Source organism: Triturus cristatus, chromosome 3_1 (genome assembly GCF_964204655.1).
Source record: "Triturus cristatus chromosome 3_1, aTriCri1.1, whole genome shotgun sequence".
Lineage (NCBI taxonomy): Eukaryota > Metazoa > Chordata > Amphibia > Caudata > Salamandridae > Triturus > Triturus cristatus.
In genome coordinates, this window is record NC_140583.1 from 795,461,911 (window position 1) to 795,484,053 (window position 22,143).

Consider the following 22,143-nt stretch of genomic DNA (forward strand, 5'->3'; position numbering starts at 1 on the left):
CACTACAGCGCCGCCCTTGTCTGCGGCTTTGATAACGATGGAGTTGTTGTAGCTTAGAGAGTTCAATGCCAGTCTTTCTTCCTTGGTTTACGATGACGAGCAACAACGAGTCCATAGACTTCCTGGACCTCACGTTCCGAGTAGAGGAAGGTTTATTATACTGTGATTTGTATAGAAAACCGATGGAAAGGAACACGCTACTAATGTATGACTCACATCATCCACGAAATCTGAGGGATAACTTACCCTATGGGCAATATCTGAGATTAAGAAGAGACTGTACCAGAAGAAATGACTTCTTCAAGGAATCTGAGACCCTCACAAGCCGTCTGAAGGAAAGGGGATACCCAACTGGGCTGCTGAAACGGGCAAAGAAGCGCGCATGGTACTGTCCACGTGACCAACTCTTAGAAGTCAAGGTTAAGAACAACGCATCAAACAACATTGTCTGCGTAACCACATTTAACACCAAGAGCAACGACATCAAGAAGATAGTAAAGAAATACTGGAACCTGGTTGCGAGTGAACTTAAGACTGAGCAGGACCCTATCTTTGCCTTTAGGAGAGGCAAAAATATCAAGGACACGGTTGTCAGGGCATTCTTGGAACCTCCCAAGCAATTGGACCTCAGAAACTACTTTGGTCTACCACCTGTGAATGGACACCACAAATGTGGCCATTGCAAAGCATGTGACCAATGTCAAGAGGGGACTACATTCACATACAACAACAAAACATACAAGCTAGCTCACTTCACCAACTGTAATAGCTCTCAGGTTATATACGCTATTCTTTGTCCCTGTGGGCTGATTTATGTTGGTCAAACAATCCAGAAAGCAAAAGCCAGAATCCTACAACACATGAGCAGAATAAGATGCAAAGTACAGGGCGCTCCCATGGTTGAACACTTTGTTACCCATAACCACCCTCCAGACAGCATGAAATGGTGGATCATAGAGAAGATCATTCCCAATGCGAGGGGGGGTGCGATTTCTGTGGCCCTGAACTTCAGGGAATGTAGATGGATTCATTCGCTCAACTCGGTACAGTCCGGGTTGAACGAGATGGAGGAGACTGCAAAACAAATGGGGCAACTCTAGCCCTCAACATTCTCACTGGACATAAGCTGTAATTTTTCACTGTATTCGCCATTTAATTTCTTGTACAGTATCATGGCCATGTTAATGTACACACATGTTTTTACAATGCAAACACTGTAAAATGTTGTGCATCTTAAGCATGAAGCAATATGTAATTGTGAATTTTTAATTAAGCTGTGAGAAATGCATATAGAATAATCAGTTGCACCTAAATCAAGTCGACAGGATGCCACACGTTTGCACCCACATTGGCATTGGCAACTTTTACATTCTGCCACTAACCACTAAACTGGAAATTGTGCTTGGCTCCAGCGGCAATTTTTAAATCTGTGACATATTCACCGGCAACCCTGGTTCTTGCCTGGAGTAAGATTAAACAATTGCCATACTTTGCTTTTGACATATACGGCTTACTCCTCAGACATTGAAGAGTGATTTTGCATGACCTGTCACACAATTGACCAACTAACGCTTCCATGACGAGTAGATCTTCGAACGCGTCACCCATTAAGCTACACAAGGCCTGTCACTTGGTTGCCTAGCTACCGTCTCTAAACTTATGACGCATCGGCGTTGCGCGCCGGACGCATCACCTAGCAACTAGTGGCCCACGCGTTTGTAGCTGACGGGCGCCACGTACACGCATAGCTACTTGTATATCTATCGGCCGCTTTCATGAGCACTCACCGATTCGGCCGTGGGGAGACAGGACGTATGCCTGAGCCCCTCTCTAACTAATTTCCAGTCGTGAATCACACCAAGGTGAGCGTTTGATATATCGTGGTTTGTCCAGACACCGAACCACTGATGGTACTGGAAAACTAACGAATCCCCCCCCTTTTTTACGCAGAACCCTCCTGACGAGTGATTAACGCGCTCAGAGGGATCCGGACGCACGTCTGCACCCGGCTGCTAACTAATGCGAAACCTGACTGCAAGACATAACACTGATACTGGGTGAGTGCTAATTCCAATATAGACGAGCACCCACGAGAGTACATTAGAGTATGTAACAAGCACTGGAAAGGCTAATGAATTCCCTTCCATACAGAACCTCCCAGACGTGCGATTTATGCGCTCAGAGAAGTCAGGACGTATGCCTGCGCTTGGCTTTTGATTAATGTGAAACCCAATTGCAAGACCCAAAACAGATACTGGGTGAGTTTTATTTCACGTTTAGACCAACACCTGTTAGAATTACTGCAGAGCACTCAATAGGCAATGCGTGATTATTCCCCACCCCTTTCTCTCAGAATTAGGGAGATCTTTGAACACTTGCCAGTCGAAGATTTCGAACCAAGTACTTTAGGAAATATCGGACTACACTAGGTGAGTTTTCACCTTGCATGCCGATATATTACGAGCATCCCCCTCCCTACTTACACACATTTGACCTTATACTTTGCTATCCTACAGGCTGTCAACCCCAACCCCCCCCTTCGTAATGTCCTGATGAAGACCCGCATTGACTAACCAGTTATGCACCTTCAGGGTTGAAACGTCGACTAATACTGGATCAGTTGAAAGACTCTGCTAAAAGACTGACTCAAACCTACTTGCAGACCTATTCAATTACCTGTTTTTCTGGCCTCTTTAAATTGTCGGAATTTTAATAATCACCTTGTATATAGTACGCACTATCACTATTTCACTGAGCACCACATGTCACCTTGTCACCAATAATTCTTTAATCATTCTCGTTGTTTGACAGCCACATAATTCAATTCAAGTATTTATAAATGACGGAATTTATAAAATCATTTATATTCTTTATGGTCTCATTGTGTGTATATATTTTTATAAATTGCTGTTGTGTTCTGAATAACTAAAGAAGTTACTCAATATCTAAAGAAATTATTCTTACCCGACAGAACCAATTGTTGTTTTTGCATAACTGCCCAGGTTCTGAGGGATACTGGGTTACCCCATTGCTATTCTAGATGGAATGTTTCAAGGCTGTAGCTAATTAAGGCTAAAATGTAGCTTTTATGACCTGTAGTAATGGTAACGGCGAGGGGCGTGTGAAGTGGTATGCATTTTTGCAGAGGCTAGCCGCAATCCCTGTGGCCTGTTTTTGCGGAGCTTCCAGTTGACTGGCTGAAGTTCCGGAGGCTTGAAACTCAATGCCTAGATATTTGAATGAACTGGCCTTATCAATCGATTGCTTTCCTTATTTTCAGGACCCGAAAAATGCTTGCGAATCCTTGTGAAGGTGAAAATTTTCGGTTTTCCTGGGTTTATTTCTAATCTGTTTATTTTGCAGTATGACAAAAGAGCATTGAGAGAGGTTTGAAGCCCAACCGCAGAAAAGCCCAGCAATTCTGCGTCTTCAGCTTTTGCAAGATGTGCAGTGGTTGGCCATTAAGTCTCAGAGAGCCATGTTCTCTAATGCAGATACAGGGGGATCCCTTTGGGATGTTGCATCTTACCAGCAGATGAAGATCTACCAGACTGCAATGCTCTGTAATGCAGATCTCTTGGAGTTCATGCAGGATCTTGCATGTCTCCAGAGGTAAAGGTGCACTGGATTTCCATGGTCTCCAATAGAGATCCCAGGGAGTCCATGCCAGATCTTCCATGTCCCTGCAGGTGAGCATGCAGTGGTCTGACATGTTCCTTAATGCAGATACAGGGGAATCCCGGAAGGATGCTGCAGGTACCTGTAGATGGAGGTGTACTGGACTGCCATGGTATGTAATGCAGCTCCCTGAAGCCCAGGCAGGGTCTTTCAGGGCCCTAAAGGTAAAGATGCAGTGGACTGCAATGCGCTGTAATGTAGAGGGCTCCAAACCCCTGAAGGCGAAGATAGATGGGGCTGACACCACGGTAATGCATACCCCTGGGAATGCCTGGCGGATGGACAGCTTCCCACAGCCTGCCCGCCTCTCCCAGCCTAACATTGTCTGATTTGTTGTAAATTCCCGGTAATAAATGAGCGAACGCCCTGTTATGCTGCACTTGAGCCGCGCTGTCCCCAGCAGGCGCCCTGTCACCGGGGACCATCCTCGGAGATAAATATTATACACACAGGGATTACCGCGGCGGCCTGGCGGCCCGACGCTGACCTCTGTTGATATTACTGGCATCTGCTTACATGCAATAAGGAATTAAGGTATTTGCCCACTTTGTCATCCAGGGTGCGCTCCTGCAGTCCCCAGGAGCCAGATGTGCAGACCCGGGGGCATCTGCTTCTTGCAACTCACTGGAATCCCTGCTGACAGATCCCCTTAGGCTGGAGCAGGGACGAGCCACTGCCAGACCCGAGATCAGTGAAATACTCCTTAATGCATGGCACAGTGTGGCCTTTCATCGAGGAAGAATAGAATGTATAGAGACAGACACAGGCATGTGTCTGGGAAATCAGGACACAGTCAGTCACATGTCTGAAAACCTCTGCCATGGACTGACTGACTATGGCTCAGTCTCACTGGTGTGTGGTGGGAGTGGCGCCAGCCTCTTGAGGCGAGTGAGAGGTAAGAACAGGCACAAAAGTGGAAGTGTCGTGAGTTTTACATGAGTTACTTAGGGGCATATTATCAAGCCAGGTGATAAAATTATTGGCGCTTTAGCGGCAGAAAACTGCCCCTAAAACGGCGATAATGGGCTTGATAATATGCTCTATGGAATTCCAATTGAAGCCCATGTTAGACGTCCTTCACATTTAACATGGGCTTCAATTGGAATTCCATAGAGCATATTATCAAGCCCATTATCTCCGTTTTAGCGGCAATTTTCTGCCGCTAAAGCGGCGATAATTTTATCGCCTGGCTTGTTAATATGCCCCCTGGTTAGCTACACATATCTAATCTGTCTGGGTACGATTCACAGAACTAACTTAAGACAAAATCCTAAGCTTACTGCCATTTTGGTATTCACAGAAGGCACTTACTAATTTTGGTATTCACAGATGGCACTTACTCATTTCGGTATTCACAGAAGTTAGGAGTCCTAACTTTAGGACTCCTAAATGCATTCTCTGAATACCGAAAGTTTTAAAGTTAGGATTTTTCTCAGTTTAGGAGTAATAAAGTTAGGACTCCTAACTTTACTACTCCTAAACTGAGAAAATCCTAACTTTAAGACTTTCGGTATTACCAGAAGGCATTTAGGAGTCCTAAAGTTAGGACTCCTAACTTCTGTGAATACCGAAATGAGTAAGTGCCATCTGTGAATACCAAAATTAGTAAGTGCCTTCTGTGAATACCAAAATGGTAGTAAGTTTAGGATTTTGTCTTAAGTTAGTTCTGTGAATTGGGCCCTCTATTCATAAACTTACGGGCCGATTCACAGAACTAACTTAAGATAAAATCCTAAACTTACTACTTTTGGTATTCACTGAAGTTAGGATTTTGTCTTAAGTTTGCCTTAAGACAAACTTAAGACAGACTTAAGACAGACTTAAGACAGACTTAAGACAAACTTAAGAAAGACTTAAGACAGACTTAAGACAGACTTAAGACAGACTTAAGACAAAATTCTAACAAGTCTGTCTTAAGTCTGTCTTAAATTTGTCTTAAGACAAACTTAAGACAAAATCCTAACTTCTGTGAATACCAAAAGTAGTAAGTTTAGGATTTTGTCTTAAGTTAGTTCTGTGAATCAGACCCAGAGACAGGGAAGGCCTTGTTGAAGTGCCCTTGGTGCAACTTTCAGTAATGTCGGCCAAACTCGACATTAAACTCTGACAGGGGTGCCAGGAGATGGAGGGTGTAGGAAACAACATGCAATATAGTTAGGAGCTAAGAAATGAAGGTCGAAACCTAGGTAGATATATAAATAGCAAAACATATATAACTGGTTACCTTTTAAAAAGTCAGAAGTGAAAATTGGATAAATGCAAATAGAATTAGAATTTGCTGTTTTATAAATAAAAAACGTAGCAATTCATAGTTCAATTGAGTAAAAAATCCATTAAACGTGATACTAAACCTACTGAAAGGTATACCAAGTAAAGTACATAACAAAAAATAGTCTAAAAGGTCTACCAGCCACATATATAGTAAAGCAGGTGGGCTTCCAAGCAGCGAGACTGCAGGAGTGTCTGGTGACCTTTCAGAGTGGTGGGGCGAGCGAAGTGCTCTACCACCTCCAAAAACACAAAAACACATGTTCCCATACTGAAAAAAACCCTCCCTCAAAAGCCCAAATAAAAACAACCCCTCCCTCCAAAATAAAACAAACTACATGCATTACACATTACATTCATTAAATAAAACTAAAGTGTACTTATCCACGAGCTCCGTGTCCTCCTCGCTGTCTTTCGAAGCCCGTGGACCAAACCAATCCTGGAGCTGCTCTCATGCTGCATGACAGCAGCTCCAGAATTGGATGGAGCGGGTTGACCAAATGCTCCTTCAGGCCCTACAGGCCTGTGCTAGGTCTCCACCCAGCTGTCTAAGGCAGATGGGTGGACAGCTTCAAAGTGCGCATGTGACTTTGGCCGGCGCAAGTGACATGCACACTTTGAAGTGCGTGGCCACTACTACTCCAGTCCTCGTGCTGCCAATCAGGAGCAGAGGACATGCCTTCCTGGCTTAGAGGCAGGCTGGTGGCTGCGGCACGCCTTGGTTAAAAATAAATTAGCAATGAAATAATTTCCTTGCCATTTTATTTTTAACACTTAGCGCGGCAAGCAGCAGGCGGAGAGACAACGCTCCCCTGCCCTCATAAAGAAACCGCCGCTGCTAGACTGGTGAAGGCAAAAACTACTACACTTACAATTCTCTCAGCTCAGACAGGGACATTTTGAAGAAAGTACTTCTGTTGGCAGAGCAGTAGCCCCTGTGCTAATTTTTCGTTCTCCAGAAACAACCCTCCCAATAAATCACTGGCCCTGATGTGTGTGGATTTTCTCCTTGTGCATGGGGAACATTGACCATTTTCTGTGCCTAGCACAACCACGCCTAGTATAGCCATTCTGTTCATGTAAAATATTAATCGGAAGGCCCTGTGTGGCCTGGTGGTGACTGATGAGTTTCCAAATTATGGAGCCAGCTGATGCTCTTTCCTCAAAACTCAGTGGTTCCCTTCCTGTAAATAGTGTGGGCGAACAGGCGTTTGGTAGCAGAGGAGCACCACCAATGTACGAGGAAGCTCCCAGTCAGCCAAACTCTAATTGCATCCAGAAGTTCCACAACTGAACACGTTTACCTTGTGGCTAAACATGTGTGTGTATAAAAACATAATAATAAAAAAAAGAAAGCACAATGGCATGAACGGAAATAAAAACAACAGTAAAATAAACAAAGGCTGCATACGACAGGAAATGTTGTAAACCTCTATATGTGTTTGCACCCGCCACTTGCCATCAGGAATCTTGGCGCACATATCAAGGGTGTACAAAATAAAGAAATAGCATGACCCGCGTAAAAGTATCACACAGCAATCAAACATCAAGGGCCTCATGTAGGTAGCATACCAGTTACCACTTCTAAAATACCGAACGTTACCGAATCGGTATTTTAGAAGTGGTAACTCGTATGTAGGTAATGAGTCGGTATTTTTTACCGATTCGTTACAATTCGGTAATTACCGAATCGGTATTTACCGATTCGGTAATGAGGCATACCTTCCCATTGAGGGGAAGGTATGCCTCATTACCGAATCGGTAAATACCGATTCGGTAATGGTGGAGAAAATGCAAGGGTGGCAGGGTGTCACATTGACACCCTGTTGCACCCCTGATTCGGCCATGTGTGCACATGTGGCACACATACATGCCCTAAGGGCATGTATGTATGCCACATTGCACACTGCTACGCGCTTCAAAATGCATACACACATACATTAATTATTTACCACCAACTATAAGTTGGTGGTAAATACCGACTCCCAAACACACACACACACTCCCCCTACATATCATTTCTGAAATCGGAATTTACCGATTCGGTAAAATTACCGAATCGGTAAAATTACCACATCGGTAACGTTACCGATTCGGTAATTTTACCGATTCGGTAGTTTTACCGAATCGGTAAATTCCGATTTCAGAAATTGACCCCCTACATACCAATAGCCAAAATACCGGTCGGTAACGGTATAATTACCGAAAATCGGCCGTTACCGACCGGTATTTGGCTACCTACATGAGGCCCCTAATGCTTAAATTCAGTTTGAAACAGCCACTTTACCCCAAGAAAATTCAGAGACAGAAGTATGGTAGGACAAAAAGTAGGGTGTTCAACAACCAGACAGTGGATATACAAGAATTGTTTTGCCATCCTGTTTTCCTCTGTTATATGTAAACCCAACAGCCCTGTCAAACAGGCTTTGACACTATAATGTCATAAAAGTTCCACTGTGATTAGAGACTGCCTGGCTGGGGGGGAGGGGGGTGGGAGGCACTGCCCAGGTGTCAGTTAACATTTGCTTGTGACTCTTTGAAGTGCACTTCAAGTCTTGTATGAAAAACCCCACCAAATCTGCCAAGCAGGATTTGACTTCCTAATGTCAGAAAGGATGCTCACAGCCTCACCTGGCATATTCTGTCAGGTTCAGAGAAGTCCACTTTGCCCATTCAAATCAACCTATTGTTTGCTCCTGGGATGCATTTGAGACCCACTCACAAGTATACAAATACTAATTACTGATTATCCTCCAATAACTTCAGGCACGGACAAGGTAACTTTCAAAAATATTTATTGATAATCTGACTTCACCATTGAATTGGATTTTTTAACAGCTATTGAATATAGTTGTTTAATAATTTTTCGGGCAAATCCCATTTCCATGATTCAGTATTAGTGTTTAGTAGCACATCCCAGTGCTTTCCTATGGAACAGCCAGTCTTGCTACAGTGAAAATAGCTTTTAGGACCTTTTCACTGTAAGGACACGTGTGACATTAAACTTTTACATGTTCTGATTTTAAATTCTATTCACCCTGCCTTATCAGCAATAAGGTCTACTTAGGGATGACTTATAAAATTTTAAAGGAAAGGCTCAGGCTTGCCAAAAGGGGTTATTTTGACAGCTCGAATTTGCAGTTTAAAACTGCACAGCCAAACTACAGAGGGTAGGCTTGCAGTCATGTTTACATTGTCACTGCTAAGGATGGCATAATAGGTGCTGCAGTTCACTTGTGACATTTAACTTATATGCCCTGGGTACACTGTGTACCATATACTAGGGACTTACATGCAAGTTAAATATGCCAACTAGGAGTACTCCAACTATACCATGATGCATAGAGGAACGCAAGCTCTTTTCTCTGGTTAGCTAGAATGAAGTGCACAGAGTCCTACAGCCACCAAAAATATAGGGTCCAGCAAAAGGTGAAATATCCGGGATGACCGTGCGTAAAATGCAGATTTCCTAGAGACAGCATCTCATCGTACCCCATAACTCTTCTACACATTAATGTGAATCAAAACCAATCGCTAGAATGATCCACATCTGCTGCACGGATGTGGAAAATGCAGAGTTCTTACTTCACTACAGAATTTTGTGATTTTGCTAATTTGCTTCCAGTTTATAAAACTTTTTACCCAGGAAATTCAAGGCAGAGAGACAGTATGTAGAAATATCAGAAAGAATCATTGAAGCCACAGAGGCAGTTATAAGTAAGCAACAATACATTTTCACTACAAAAGAGATTAGCATATTGAGGTAAATCAGAGAGAAAACAGTATAGAAGGCCCAGTGAACTGATATACACCAGTTACCTCTCTTATGATAACAGGCACCCAGAACAAAGAAGATTACTAATGATTTCCTAGAAAACATTAAGTAAAAAATATTTTACCTCAAGTGTGCCTTTTTACTGTATTTTTAAAAAAAAATTCTTATTTTAAAATTGGATTTCCACAGTAGTGTATATAAAATATATCATAGCTTGCATACATAGGTATGTCTCAAAATCTTACTATTATCAGGATCATGATTCAAATTGAAATCACTCCAAAATGTATTTAGTATGCATTCACTTAAAAATACATAGGGGCTGATTTCGATGTCAGTCGGAGTTGCCTCCAACCGACACCATTTTTGGTGTGTGAACCGCCCGACCATAGGTCGGCTGTTCCGCATGCCTTATTACGATGTGGCCACACAACGTGCGGTTACAAACTCCCATTTCTCTATGGGAGTTTGTGCAGCGGGCGGAAACCACCTGCAGCACAAGCTCACATTGACAAATGGGAGTTTGTGAAAATCCCTGCACTGTGTGGCAGGTACCTCATGGTGCCTGCCACAGAGTGCAGGGGTTTTCATGGGGGTAATGGGGCCCCCCAGGGCCCAAACCAGAGGTCCAGGGGGGAAGGGGCCCTGCTAGGGGCCCCCAAAGTCATTTTCCGACAGCCTTTCCATGTCGGAAAGGCCGACATGGAAATTCTGACGGAAACCTACATTATAATCCCAGTGGCGGAAACACCATCCTAAAGGGATTATGTGCCCATTTTGACTGGCCAACGGGCTCTTTGAACCTGCCGGAACCGAGTCGGATTACCCGGACCGTTTACACTCCTACCATCGTCACTGTGATACAGCGGTTGGAGTGTAAAGTACCTACAATGTCTGTCAGGAAGCCGCCGGACAGCGGTGGGAGGCTTACATACCGACATTGTAATTAGGCCCACAGTCTTCTCATAAGATCTTTGTCACAGATTTCAGCCAACACCTGTTTCTCCTGTCACATGCAGTTTCCTCAAGGCTCTCAAAAATGTGCTATACTCGCAATCTAATAAATTCATAATCTTTGAATGGGTAACTATATACTGGCCACCATTTCAATCCTTAAAGGTACAGCACAGATCGCAATTCTTCCAAAGTTCCAGACGAATAGATATTACAAATACAATATTAAACATTCAAATCTTTCTACTCCTTGTTTTACTGTTAAAACTCTATCATGGCTGGTCCCAAGCCCAGCTGTAAAAGGAGGTTATGCTTGGGGCTAGCTACCTCGCTATTTAATAAAATATCCTAGCTACAGAAATGTTAACCAAAGACCACAAGACATACCGGCATTGGGGAGAGAGGAATCTCCTTCATGGAGAGCTATGACACCTTGTGATGAAACCCAGAGATCCCTGGAAGCCACAAAGCCGATCCACCTGTTTTTGATCAAGACCCTTACCATTGGGACATGTTCCATGAGGACCATGTACGAGACAGGCAAGACAGCTAAGTGGCAGTTGAGATGAAAATATTCAACATTGCCCTGCTTAGCATCAGCAGATTGATACAGGTATCCAACTTGGGAAACTGATTGCAGACTCAGAGGAGCGGGGAAGCGGCAAGCGAGACCGCCAACAAAGGAGGAATCCCGGTGGGGACCACAACTCCCATCACCACCAGTGCACAGGTCTCGCTCATAAGCGAAGCGCTGACCCGCAGCGCGTTGTATCCAACTTGGGAAACTGATTGCAGACTCAGAGGAGCGGGGAAGCGGCAAGTGAGACTGCCAACAAAGGAGGAATCCCTGTGGGGAAAACAACTCCCAACGCAAAAACCAAAGTAAATGATGGACGGAGTGTTGAATATTGCAAGCACTCACCCCCAGTCAACTGATCTGGGTTTAATCCATCACCATTCTTTAGCCCACTCTGCCACCCCAGTTCAGACATGGCCATATGCAAATCAGTCTGACCCTGTGCCTCATGGGAACAGTCCAGCCCGAACTGCCAAGCCATGTCTTCCCTGGACTGGAAACAAGCTTCCTAGGACCGGTTTCTGGCATTTCAGCCGTCTTCAGCCAGGCTTGCTTGAATCCAGTGGCAAAGTGAGCAAGGGACTCACGTCTGAGCATACCCTGCCAACTTATGGCGAACAAAGCAAAAACCAAAGTAAATGATGGACGGAGTGTTGAACATTGCAAGCACTCACCCCCAGTCAACTGATCTGGGTTTAATCCATCACCATTCTTTAGCCCACTCTGCCACCCCAGTTCAGACATGGCCATATGCAAATCAGTCTGACCCTGTGCCTCATGGGAACAGTCCAGCCCGAACTGCCAAGCCATGTCTTCCCTGGACCGGAAACAAGCTTCCTAGGACCGGTTTCTGGCATTTCAGCCGTCTTCAGCCAGGCTTGCTTGAATCCAGTGGCAAAGTGAGCAAGGGACTCACGTCTGAGCATACCCTGCCAACTTATGGCGAACAAAGCAAAAACCAAAGTAAATGATGGACGGAGTGTTGAACATTGCAAGCACTCACCCCCAGTCAACTGATCTGGGTTTAATCCATCACCATTCTGTAGCCCACTCTGCCACCCCAGTTCAGACATGGCCATATGCAAATCAGTCTGACCCTGTGCCTCATGGGAACAGTCCAGCCCGAACTGCCAAGCCATGTCTTCCCTGGACCGGAAACAAGCTTCCTAGGACCGGTTTCTGGCATTTCAGCCGTCTTCAGCCAGGCTTACTTGAATCCAGTGGCAAAGTGAGCAAGGGACTCACGTCTGAGCATACCCTGCCAACCTATGGTGAACAAAGCAAAAACCAAAGTAAATGATGGACGGAGTGTTGAACATTGCAAGCACTCACCCCCAGTCAACTGATCTGGGTTTAATCCATCACCATTCTTTAGCCCACTCTGCCACCCCAGTTCAGACATGGCCATATGCAAATCAGTCTGACCCTGTGCCTCATGGGAACAGTCCAGCCCGAACTGCCATGCCATGTCTTCCCTGGACCGGAAACAAGCTTCCTAGGACCGGTTTCTGGCATTTCAGCCGTCTTCAGCCAGGCTTGCTTGAATCCAGTGGCAAAGTGAGCAAGGGACTCACGTCTGAGCATACCCTGCCAACTTATGGCGAACAAAGCAAAAACCAAAGTAAATGATGGACGGAGTGTTGAACATTGCAAGCACTCACCCCCAGTCAACTGATCTGGGTTTAATCCATCACCATTCTTTAGCCCGCTCTGCCACCCCAGTTCAGACATTGCCATATGCAAATCAGTCTGACCCTGTGCCTCATGGGAACAGTCCAGCCCGAACTGCCAAGCCATGTCTTCCCTGGACCGGAAACAAGCTTCCTAGGACCGGTTTCTGGCATTTCAGCCGTCTTCAGCCAGGCTTGCTTGAATCCAGTGGCAAAGTGAGCAAGGGACTCACGTCTGAGCATACCCTGCCAACTTATGGCGAACAAAGCAAAAACCAAAGTAAATGATGGACGGAGTGTTGAACATTGCAAGCCCTCACCCCCAGTCAACTGATCTGGGTTTAATCCATCACCATTCTTTAGCCCACTCTGCCACCCCAGTTCAGACATGGCCATATGCAAATCAGTCTGACCCTGTGCCTCATGGGAACAGTCCAGCCCGAACTGCCAAGCCATGTCTTCCCTGGACCGGAAACAAGCTTCCTAGGACAGGTTTCTGGCATTTCAGCCGTCTTCAGCCAGGCTTGCTTGAATCCAGTGGCAAAGTGAGCAAGGGACTCACGTCTGAGCATACCCTGCCAACTTATGGCGAACAAAGCAAAAACCAAAGTAAATGATGGACGGAGTGTTGAACATTGCAAGCACTCACCCCCAGTCAACTGATCTGGGTTTAATCCATCACCATTCTTTAGCCCACTCTGCCACCCCAGTTCAGACATGGCCATATGCAAATCAGTCTGACCCTGTGCCTCATGGGAACAGTCCAGCCCGAACTGCCAAGCCATGTCTTCCCTGGACCGGAAACAAGCTTCCTAGGACCGGTTTCTGGAATTTCAGCCGTCTTCAGCCAGGCTTGCTTGAATCCAGTGGCAAAGTGAGCAAGGGACTCACGTCTGAGCATACCCTGCCAACTTATGGCGAACAAAGCAAAAACCAAAGTAAATGATGGACGGAGTGTTGAACATTGCAAGCACTCACCCCCAGTCAACTGATCTGGGTTTAATCCATCACCATTCTTTAGCCCGCTCTGCCACCCCAGTTCAGACATGGCCATATGCAAATCAGTCTGACCCTGTGCCTCATGGGAACAGTCCAGCCCGAACTGCCAAGCCATGTCTTCCCTGGACCGGAAACAAGCTTCCTAGGACCGGTTTCTGGCATTTCAGCCGTCTTCAGCCAGGCTTGCTTGAATCCAGTGGCAAAGTGAGCAAGGGACTCACGTCTGAGCATACCCTGCCAACTTATGGCGAACAAAGCAAAAACCAAAGTAAATGATGGACGGAGTGTTGAACATTGCAAGCACTCACCCCCAGTCAACTGATCTGGGTTTAATCCATCACCATTCTTTAGCCCACTCTGCCACCCCAGTTCAGACATGGCCATATGCAAATCAGTCTGACCCTGTGCCTATGGGAACAGTCCAGCCCGAACTGCCAAGCCATGTCTTCCCTGGACTGGAAACAAGCTTCCTAGGACCGGTTTCTGGCATTTCAGCCGTCTTCAGCCAGGCTTGCTTGAATCCAGTGGCAAAGTGAGCAAGGGACTCACGTCTGAGCATACCCTGCCAACTACAACTCCCAACACCACCAGTGCACAGGTCGCGCTCATAAGCGAAGCGCTGACCCGCAACGCGTTGTATCCAACTTGAGAAACTGATTGCAGACTCAGACGAGCGGGGAAGTGGCAAGCGAGACCGCCAACGTAGGAGGAATCCCGGTGCGGACTACAGCTCCCTTCACAACCAGCAAGCAGGTCGTGCTCCTAAGTGAAGCGCTGACCCGCGGCGCGTTGTATCCAACTTGGGAAACTGATTGCAGACTCAGAGGAGCGGGGAAGCGGCAAGCGAGACCGCCAACGAAGGAGAAATCCCGGTGGGGACTACATCTCCCATCACCACCAGCGCGCAAGTCGCGCTCATAAGTGAAGCGCTGTCCCGCGGCGCTGGATGCACGTGGGGACGCGCCCGGGCCAAGGGCGGGCCCGTCCATGCCAATCGAAGCCCGGAAGAGGCTGGGCAGGGCCCCCCCTCTGACACCCACAGAAGACCAAAGGTAAAGTGTCTTTCCCCTAAGTTTGACTGCGTGTTTGCCTGACACTGACAGCACCATTTCTTGTAATACGGTGGCGACGTCACTGACACCATACTGACAATATACATTGGCAGTACTGATTGCACTGAAAACAAAAAGTCAAGATGAGTAAACGAGATGCCCAAAATCCCTGAGTGGGTGCAATTTGAATATGCTACTTACCAGTATGCATCTGTTCTTGGCATGTAGGGCTGCTGACATTCATATCTATGCATAGCTCGCCACCTAGTGTTGGGTCCGGATGATTGCACATTGTTGTCCTGGAAGAGTCTTCGAAGTATCACGAGATATTTGGCTCCTCCCCTGGACTACAGTGCGCATGGGCATCCTCTCCATCCTTAGATTGTTTTTCGCCATTGTGGCAGTGATGGAGTAGATACAGTAAGTGATGACCATGCTATACAGTAATTCTGAGTGCTGCAGCCGCTACAGGCGCCGGGGAGGAGGGTGGGCGATATGAATCTCAGCAGCCCTACATGCCAAGAACAGATGCATACTGGTAAGTAGCATATTCAGTTAGAGGCATGTGGGCTGCTGAATTCATATCTGTGCATAGATTATATAGCAGTCCCTCCATTAGCGGCGGCTGCCCGTGCCAGCTGCAGCAGTCTGAAAAAGAGTTTTGAGAACAGCCTGTCCTACAGCTGCCTGCTGTTTTGAGTGTACATCTACACAGTAGTGTTTGGTAAATGTATGTATAGTGGACCATGTGGCTGCTCTACATGTTTCCTGTAAAGGAATGTTTCCCAGGAAAGCCATGGACGCTCCTAACTTTCGTGTTGAGTGGGCTCGTGGGGGAATCGTTAATGTGCGTTTAGCTTTTTGATAGCAAATTTGAATACATTTAACGATCCATCTGGCTATCCCTGCTTTGGAAATGGCGTTGCCCTTGTGTTGTGGAGAAAAGGCAACGAAAAGCTGTTTTGTTTCCCTAAAATCCTTTGTCCTGTCTATATAGTACATGAGGGCCCTCTTTACATCTAGTGTATGGAGCATTCTTTCTGCGACATTTTGTGGACTTGGAAAGAAAACAGGCAGTTCAATAGTCTGATTCATGTGGAACTGCGATATCACTTTAGGCATGAATTTGGGGTTGGTACGTAGTACAACTCTGTTTGCGTGAACCTGTATGAATGGCTCTTGAATGGTTAGTGCCTGGAGTTCACTAACTCTTCTTAACGAAGTGATTGCCACTAAGAAAGCTACTTTCCAGGTGAGGAATTGAATTTCACATGAATGGAGAGGTTCAAAAGGTGGACCCATTAATCTGGTGAGGACCACATTGAGGTCCCACACTGGTGCCGTTGGGTGTCTTGGGGGAATTACTCGTTTGAGTCCCTCTAAGAACGCTTTGATGGCAGGCACTCTGAATAAAGAGAGGTGCTGCCTGTTTTGAAGATAGGCTGCTATCGCGGTTAAATGGATACGTATGGAGTTGTATGCCAGATTGCATCGGTATAAGTGTAAGAGATAACAGATGATGTTTTGAATGGATGCGTCCAGCGGGTTAATGTCATTGTTGTTGCAGTAAATGACAAACCTCTTCCATTTAGCCGCATAGCAAGCTCTGGTAGTGGGTCTTCTGGCCTCCTTGATGATATCCATACATTCAGGTGGCAGGTTTAGGTAGCCAAACTCTAAGACCTCAGGAGCCAGATTGCCAGGTTCAGCTGTTGCGGATCTGGGTGCTGAATTTCGCCATGGTTCTGCGTTAAAAGTGCGGGTTTGATCCGCAGCCTTTGATGCGGCACCACGGAAAGTTCTAGAAAGGTGGTGTACCATGGTTGGCGTGCCCATGTGGGAGCAACTAGGATGAGTGTCAGTGAGTGCTGTCGCATTTTGCGTGCCACCAGCGGTATTAGTGGCGCTGGGGGAAAAGCGTACGCAAATCTGCCGGACCAGTTCATCCATATCGCATTGCCCTGTTACTGCGGATGTGGGAACCTGGCGGCAAAGCTTTGGCATTTTGCGTTTTCGTTAGTGGCGAATAGGTCTATCTCTGGATTACCCCACTGTTGGAAGTACGGTTGGAGTACTGACGGATGTAGCTCCCACTCGTGCATCTGGTGGCTGTGTCTGCTGAGCAGATCCGCCATCTGGTTGTCCTTGCCCGGGAGGTGTTCCGCCATGAGGAATATGTTCCTCTGAATGGCCCACTTCCACATGCTCTGAGCCAGATGAGACAACTGTGGAGAGTGTGTTCCTCCCTGCTTCTGTATGTAGTACATGGCAGTCATGTTGTCCGTCCGGATCAACACGACTTTGTTGCATAAGTGTACTTTGAATGCCTTCATGGCTAGGAAGATTGCCATCAGTTCCAGAATGTTGATGTGCATCTTCTTTTGCTGTGTTGTCCATAGTCCCTGCACTGTATAATTGAGTACATGAGCTCCCCAACCCTGGAGAGAGGCGTCCGCTGTCAGTATTATTTGCGGAACAGGCTCTTAGAACGGTCGGCCCTTGCAAAGGTTTTGTGGATTCCACCAATACAGAGAGTTGTATGCCCGACCGCTCACTAACACTAGGTCTTTCAATTGTCCGTGAGCCTGATTCCATTGACGTGCTAAGCACTCCTGAAGCGGGCGCATATGTAGTCTCGCGTGCGGGACTATAAAAATGCAGGAGGCCATCATGCCTATCAACTGCATGAACACTCTCGCAGGAAGGGAGTGTTGAGGTTTGAACTTTGTTGATCAGCAGTTGCATGCTGTTGATCCTCACTAAATTTGGCTGAGCTGTGGCTGCCAGAGTGTTTATGGTCGCGCCCAGGTACTGTCGTACGTGTGCGGGTTGAAGATGTGATTTTGGGTAATTCAGTGAGAATCCCAGACTGTGAAGAAGATGAATGGTGAAGGACATGTGGCTGGCACATTGCTGGGCTGACTTTGCCTGAACAAGCCAGTCGTCCAAGTAAGGGAAGACGTGAATGTGCTGTCTTCGTAGATGTGCCGCCACTGTTGCTAGGCACTTGGTAAAGACCCTGGGTGCCGTCGTTACTCTGAAGGGGAGAACTTTGAACTGATAGTGATGCCCCTGAATAGTGAACCTGAGATATTTTCTGTGTGATGGGTGTATGGGTATGTGGAAATACGCATCTTTCAAGTCCAGTGTGGCTAGGAAGTCTCCCTGACTGAGTAGCGGTAGAACCTGCTGTAGGGTGAGCATATGGAAATGCTCCGATAGAATGTAGAGGTTGAGGGGTCTCAGGTCTAGTATAGGTCTGAGCGAACCGTCCTTTTTTGGGATTAAGAAGTACAGAGAGTACACCCCTGTCCCCTGTTGGTCGACGGGCACGACTTCTATTGCATCTTTTTGCAGCATACGTAGTACTTCCTGCTGCAATAATGCCAAGTGCTCTACGGACATAGGACGGTGCTTTGGCGGTATGTTTGGTGGAGTGGACGTTAATTCTAGACAGTAACCGTACTGGATAATGTCCCTGACCCACCTGTCTGTGGTGATGGTTTTCCAGACTGACAGGAACTGCTGGAGTCTCCCCCCGACAGGTGTTATGTGGTCGGGGGGCAGGGAGAAGACGTCACTGTTTGTGTTTGGGGGAGGACCTGGTGTTGCCGTACCCACGTCCTCTGCCTTTGGTGCTGGATCCACGATATCCACCTCTGGTGGTTTTATCATAGTTACTTTGTGTGCCCCCTTTATTGTACTGCTGCTGGGACCCCTGACCTCTAGCTGCTCCTCTATTCCCGGGGCGACGAAAGGAGCCACTACGAAACTGCTGCGACTGCAGAGCCCCCATTGATTTTGCAGTTTCAGTGTCTTTCTTAATTTTTTCGAGGGTGGTGTCAACTTCAGGGCCAAATAAATAGTCTGGGTTGACTGGTTGATTTAAGATATTGTTCTGAATCTCAGGCGTGAAGCCTGAGATTCTCAACCATGCGTGCCTCCTCAACATGACGCTTGTGTTAATCGCCCTCGCTGCAGTGTCGGCTGCATCCAGTGCGCATTTGATGGACGCATAGGTAAGGAGTTGTCCCTCTCTGATAAGGATCTCCGCTGCCTCTTTATATTCATCTGGCAAATGTTGTAGCAGTGATTCTAGTGTGTCATAGTGGGACCTGTCATAACGGGCCAGGAGTGCCTGTGTGTTGGCAATGCGCCAGATGTTTGCCGCTTGCGCCGCTATTCTTTTGCCTGATGTCTCCAGCACTTTGGACTCCTTGTCTGGGGGAGGAGCATCACCCGTTGTTTGTGAGTGGGCTATTTTGCGAGCATTAGCAACAACCATGGAGTTTAAAGGTAACTGACCCCTAATGTACATAGGGTCTCCGGGTGCAGGCTTGTATTTCTTTTCGATTCTGGGGTTCAGCACCCGTGCCCTGGTTGTTTCTTTAAAAATGTCTTTTGCAGGTTTTAGAACTCCCTTTAACATTGGCAGAGTTTTGACAGTCTTTTCAGAGGAGGCGAAAGTGTCCACTAAGAAGTCTTCTTCTACAGTGTCTGAATGGAGTTGCACTCCATGATTGGCAGCAGCCCGTTCTATGAGGGCATTAAAGGCAGCAGTGTCCTCTGTGGGAGATGTCTTTATATTGTAAAGCTGCGTGTCAGGAGTATCTGGTGCATTACCCTGGTCGGTGGGGTCATCCCATGCCTGATCTGGGTCTTGCAAGTGATCATCAGGATCGATATCCCCAGGGTAGGTGGTATCATCCCCTATATAGTCCTCTCCTGCGTCTGTCTCTGAATGTGTAGGAGAAAAGGACGGTGGATCCTGATGGAAGGGTTGAAAGTGTTCATGAAGCACTGGTTCTGATCCTGCCGGCAATTTGTGTTTCAGAGGAATTCTGTAGGAGTCCAAGCCCCTCTCTGGCGTGATTTTCCGCTTGCGGAGTATCAACTTACCAGTGTTGGCGTCGATAAAGTGTGCCTGTGAAGGCTCGATATCGGTTTGTCCAGTGGATGGGGACTGTGTTTGGCGGACACGTGTCCGAATTTCGAACATTTTCGGCGCCGTGGGTGGCGGCAACCCAAATGTGATGTTCGCCGGCGCCGAGTGTGATTTTGCGGCCTTGTGCGTTTCGGGCCCCGACGTAGAGTGGAGGGTTGCCCGGTCTCTGATGCGTTGCAACGATGCTGAGACCTGTTGCACGGTGAACGCCGATGGCGCCTTGGAACCGATCGGCACCTTGGAGGTAGGCGTCGAAACGGCATCCGACTTTTTCGCAGTCTTTGGGTCGTCGATCCGAAGGGAGGTATCGACGCTTATCGGAGTTGATGACTTGGCAGGCGCCGCTGTCCTCGACGTCGACGCAGACGGGTCGGCGACCATGACCTTGGTGGTTTGTGCCGTAATCTTCGGTGCCAGGGGCGGAGGCGCCGCGTGGGGACCAAGGGCCTTCTTCTTCGGCTTGACGCGCGGACCCGTTGCGGTGAGCTCGGCACCGAAATCTCTTTTCTTGGCGCGGTCAGAGCCGATGACCTTTGCCGGCGTCGAAGGAGTGGAGGGCTTCGAGGCCGTCGAGCCGATCGCAACCAGTTTCACTTTCGGTTTCGATGGAACCGGTGCGATGGACGGCTTAGGTTTCGCTTGAGGGAATCCAGTCGTCTTCGATAATAATGGCTCTTGTGAAATGTTCGAGGCCGGGCCCGGAGGCGGGGCCGAAGAACCCTGTGATCGATCTTGGGTAAGGCCCGCAGGCGATCCCTCGACCTGAGCCTCATGACGACTTAGTGTCTCGGCCTCCGTATCGGCGGGTTGGCCTAGCTCTTCGCTGGAGCTATCTTCCTCGGCCCCAAGGGCCTCATCGTAGTCTCCTACCTCTTCGACGACGTCTTCACCCTCAAAGATCACCTCATCATCGTCTTCCGATCGGGAGTCGTGTTCGGAAGCGTGGCTGGAGTCTACCTCTTCTACGCTCTCGGCGTCTTCGTCCTCGGTGCTAAAGATGTTGGCCGGGGCAGGCGCCGATTGCTGCGCCTCCAATCTCGCTGCCCGTCGATTCCGGAGAGTTTTCTTCGAGCGGAACCGGGCGCAGGCCATACATTTCGACTCATCGTGATCCGGTGAGAGACATTTGTTGCATACCGGGTGGACGTCGATGTGTGGGTATTTCGCGTGGCATAAAGGACATCTTTTGAAGGGAGTCCTCGATTCCATCATCGATCGAAGTTTGATGTTCGGACCAAGCGGATCCGAAAAGCTTGAAGAAGGTGCTAAAGCACTAAAAAAACTTGTCGATACCGAACGGAAACAGTACCGACGAGAACTAAAGGCCTTTTGGCCTTAAACTAAATTTTCCTAACTTGAGCTAAGATAAGCACATCCGAACCCAATGGCGGAAAAAAACAATCTAAGGATGGAGAGGATGCCCATGCGCACTGTAGTCCAGGGGAGGAGCCACCTATCTCGTGATACTTCGAAGACTCTTCCAGGACAACAATGTGCAATCATCCGGACCCAACACTAGGCGGCGATCTATGCACAGATATGAATTCAGCAGCCCACATGCCTCGAACATAGGGGGGACACTTTACTCTTTCCTAACAAGGGTAACAACTGTTTTTGCGCACAAAATTGAATTAACGGACCACCGACTATTGCTGGAGACCCCTAATCCTAAAAGATATTCTCTGGGGTGGGGGGTATTGTCTAACTATATTCTTAACAAGCCACCGCTAACAGATATGGCCACGGAAGAAGCTATCTCCATAGCACCCATATCCCAGGACTCGGAATTGACTGGCACCGCACAAAGAGATTCCTCAAGGGTGGCAGCAATGAAAAGACTTCCGAAGAGCAACATGGACACTGCAGTAAAGAGATAGAGGGCTGGGGGCCCGCAAAGACCAAAATCGGCAAAAGCCCCGAGACCTAATAATCATGAGGGGGATGTAACACCAGCAATAGCCCGGCAGAAACTAACTGATACGGAAACAGGAACCATTGCTCCTTGTCCCCTGAAACTATGTGGCAGAGACTAGAAACATTGGTCTACACTATGTTAACCCCTATCTCACTAAAATTAAGTCAGATAGAGGAGAAATTAACTACCTTAGAATCTTATACTAAAGATAACTCTCATGCACTAGAGGCAGTTTTAACAAAGTATAACCCAAGGATAGCAAGACAGCCCCCAACCTCCCAGGAGAAGTCTGGAGCTGATATACCTCCCG